Raw genomic sequence first — 4,501 nt, forward strand, 5'->3', positions numbered from 1 at the left:
CGCGTGCTAGGCCGGAGGGGCGGGGCCGGGGAGGAGAGCTGAAGGGCGGGTTCTGCTAGCGACTGGGGGCGTGGCCTGCACGGTTGGAGGCGTGGCCCGCCTGTGTTGGAGTTAACTAGGAATTTGCGGGCTCATGGGTCCCCGTGAATTTTGTTGCATTTGTTTGCACGATTTAGGCAGTCTCCCAAAAGAAGTCTTTTGGGAACAAATCATGTGTTTTCAGACAATAAAATATCATTCATTAAGTAATTATGATAAGTAATATTTACTGAGTATTGTATGCCATGCTTTGGCTAAGCATTTTATAGCCATTTTATCAGTTAATCTTCATATCAAGCATACAAGGTAAATATTATCATTTTATTGAAGAGAATCCGAGGTTCAATGAAATTAAGAGAATTACCTACCTGAGGTCCTGACAGCTAGTTCATGTTGTTCCAAAGTCTGTGATCCTAACCACTTGGTCTTCATCGCAATCCTATGTACCAGGCAAGTCACTGTCCCCATTTTGTACCTGAGGAAACTGAGGCTCAGTTATTTCCTCACATTCTGATGAATCGAAGGCCACAGACTTGCCCGTATCCTGTGGGTTCCCTCCCACACAGAACGATGCTATGGGGGAGATTCTCAGGGGAAAAAATCAGAGAAGCTGTCTCCAGAAGACCTGTAAGGGCCATTAGTGCTTAGATTCTGTATTCTGGAGGCCCACACAGTGGCTTTCTCATGTATGATCACACATCTTTTTTATGGCTATAGAGTGAAGATTAGATTCCTTTCTAATCTTACTCTTAACACATTTTCCCATCACATAGTCTTAGACCCAGCGACCTTGGATCAGTCCTTTTCCCTAAATTATGAGCTCTGCACATCCCTACTTCTGTGTCTTTGCTTGCTATTCTTTCTAGACTGCTCTCCTCACATCACTTACTCTCTAAATGATATCCATTATTCAATGCCAAGTTCAGATATGCTCCCAGAAGCCTCTAGCTCTTGCCTGCATGGATTTAATGTGCTTTTCCATGTGCCTCCTTCATGTTCTGTGGGAATCACTACTTCTCACCACAGTTTGGAATTACTGAGGGAAGTTGTCTTATTATGCATAAACATTGACAAATTCATCTGTGTGTGGAATAGAAAAGAGAAGCAAAGAGGAAGTGAGAGACTGTATTTCCAGTGATTCTGCTCATCTGATCACATATGAGGAGGGTGAACTGGGAACCCAAACCTTCTATTCCTTCAATCTAGTTTTGTTCCAGTATCCTCTGCAAGTAAGCAAAATATGATTCTAATATATTAAAAATGGTCTTTTTCCATACCACATGACCTATAAATGAAGCCCACATAGTCATTTGGGTTTTCACCCCAGAATCTGGCTGCTGTCTAAAGTGTGACTCTTTTTTTTTTTTTTTTAAGTTTATTTATTTATTTTGAGAGAGGGAGAAAGAATCCCAAGCAGGCTCCACACTGTCAGTACAGAGCCATGAACTGTGAAATCATGACCTGAGCTGAAATGAAGAGTTGGGCGCTTAACCGACTGAACCACCCAGGTGCCTCTAAAGTGTGACTGTTTGTATTTACGTCATCTCCTTGAGCTAAGCTGCATTATGCTACGATTAATTTTCTGCAATCCAAGGTCCCCACAGCTAGTCCTGTTCCCTAGAGTTGCAGGAGCTGTTCACAGCGCCCTCTGCCGATCACAGAGCGACTGCTTGGTCTGAGGACCAAGGCCAATCCGGTTTCTTTCCCTTACAGGGTTGTCTCCTGCCATTGACTTCTTATTTTCTAGTGGATGGTCTTTTTTTCTTTTTCACGTTTATTTATTTTTGAGAGAGAGAGCGAGAGAGCACGAGCTGGGGAGCGGCAGAGAGAGAGAGAGAGGGAGACACAGAATCCGAAGCAGGCTCCAGACTCTGAGCTGTTACACAGTGCAGGGTTTAAACCATCAACCATGAGATCATGACCTGAGCTGAAGTCGGTTTCTCAACCGACTCAGCCACCTACGCGCCCCTCTAGTGGGTGGTCTTTTGATTTGCAGCAAACTTCTTTTTAAAAAATTGAACATGATATGATTGTAATGGCTGAAGTTTTCCCATGATGCTAAAATGGAAATATTTCTGAAACCCGTGGTAGTAATTTAGGAATGTATGGGGAGGTCCACTTCTACATCCAGAAAATCCGTTGACGGAACTACAATAAAGCACACAGAGACAATGTGAACTCCAGCCCCTGATGGCAAGGAGTTTTAGGTAATAACTTAAGATGTCCAGAAAGCACACCCAAGAGGACTGGGATATAATATTACCCTGGTACTCCAGTTTCCAGGGAGTTCTCTCTCCTGATGAGCGGAATTAGTGTGTATGCTGAATCAATGAAATTTCTCCACGTTCTGAGTCTGGGTGACAAGACAAGAGCAGGGTCATTGACAAACAGGAAGACTGCTCGGTGGTAACTGTGATGACGGTTCAGCTTCATATGCTTTGGAATGGAAGTGGAGATGTTCGGTGGAAATCTAGAATGTTAGATTGACCTTAATGTCTGGAGGGTGGGAGAGCTGATCTAGAGAGGAAGCAGGAACATCTCCTCTCCCTATTCCCCATCATTTCACCCTAATCCTGAATATGTGTATCTGATTTCTGAGGAGTGGGGAGACCTGTTACAGATTAAATTTGTGTGTGCGTGTGTGTGTGTGATCAGCCCTTTAGTGCTGAGAGTAAAAAAGGAGGAACAGAACAGAAAGAGCACTGGGAAAGATGGAGAAGGGGCACAAGGAGGAAAATGGTCAGAGCTCTGATTGGTAAAATGGCCAATGCCTGAATCCACAAGAATTCCTGAATGTGGTCTGGACGGCAATGCCACATGTGACCAGGAGAAGGTCTACCGTACACAGGCATCTGGCCAGTGCCACAGTCAGGAACCCAACCACAGGGTGCAGTCCAATGAAGCCTTTTGGGATGCCAACCCCTTAGTGAGAAGTTCCATGTTATTACCACCTTCTGCCTGTGATTGCATCAGAATTCCGCAAGGGGGCACTGCTCACCAACCTTTCCTGTCGTTGAGACTGCTGGACAATTAATTCACAAGCTCCAGTGCTTTTCACTTAGATTTGGCTGTCAGTGTTGTTACTGCCCTCTTTACTTTCAGTAGACGTCCCTCATCAAGTGTCCACCTGCTCTGTAAAGCAGGACTGGGACTGCAAGGCCACCTGCTGGGGACAGACAGGGATAGGTTGCCCCAACCACCTCTTATAGATGATGACACAAATAGTAAGGAGGCTGTTTTCTGGACAGACTGTCCCCTGCTAGGAGCCTGAGTGTCCTTCCGTCCCAGGAAAGAGCTTAAGAGGCAGCGTGGGCCCACAGGATTGGGTGTCCTTGAGGAGAGAGATTGGAGAGATTAAATGACATTTGATGAATGTCAGAGCCCCAGGAAGGGAAGCCAGTTGTGGTACTATGGGAATGAGGAGCAGCCTAAGGGTAAGGAAGTTTTCCTTTGCTGCTGTAGGTAACCTAGTAAACCAAGAGAAATACCAAAATAGACACAAAGAGATCAAATCTTAAAATCTTTGGTTCCCCTCCCCCCAGGCAAAGAGCTGTACAATATTAACAAAAGGAAGGAGTATTTCTTTTTTTAATAAAGTACATTTTCCTAGCTCTGCAAGGAAATTGACAAGATAGTAATACCTCTCACATTTCATGGAATTCATAATTTGACTGGTCTAGAGACTGGTAACCATTTATAAAAATTATTCTTGAGAATAAGGGTCTCAAGAACTGCTGGGAAAATAATAGGAGGGAAAAAAAAGAACAATGGAGTTTTTGTTAATAGAAAGTGTCTGGTTACAATATAAGGAATGAAAGATATCCAAATAGATATAAGGCCAGTCCTAAGAAATCTTTCTGTATATGACTTTTAAACCAACGTCTTAAAAGTTGTATCAATACTTGATAAACAAATAGAACAGATTATACAAAATTATAGTTTCACTTAATACTCTTGATTATGGTGAGGCGCCAGGGTGGCTCAGTTGATTAAGCGTCTGACTCTTGATTTCGGCTCAGCTCATGATCCCAGGGTTATGGGATCGAGCCTCACGTCTGGCTCTGTGCTGAGCATGGAGCTGGCTTAAGATTCTCTTTCTCTCTGTCCATCTCCCCCACTTGTGCTCTACTTAAAAAAACAAACAAAACTCTTGATTATGGTAAGTACTTGGACAAGTTAAATATGTTTTAAATAGGTGTTAAATATGGTTTAAAAGAAATCCATTGCATATATCTAGAAAAGGGCTTGTATTCAGAATATTAAAGAATTTCCATAGATCGATTTTAAAAGGCAGGTAACCCAGTGGGAAAAAGAGCTGGACGCCCCACAAAAGAGGATATCCCAAGGGTCAATAAGCATATTAGTCAGCAAGGAAATGCATATTGAAACTACAATGAGATATAAACACATGACTATCAGAATGGCCAAAACCAAAAAAGATAATACCAAATTTTGGCACTGA

This window comes from Puma concolor, chromosome B3, assembly GCF_028749965.1.
Source record: "Puma concolor isolate L17-30 chromosome B3, mPumCon1.1.hap2, whole genome shotgun sequence".
Taxonomy (NCBI): Eukaryota; Metazoa; Chordata; class Mammalia; order Carnivora; family Felidae; genus Puma; species Puma concolor.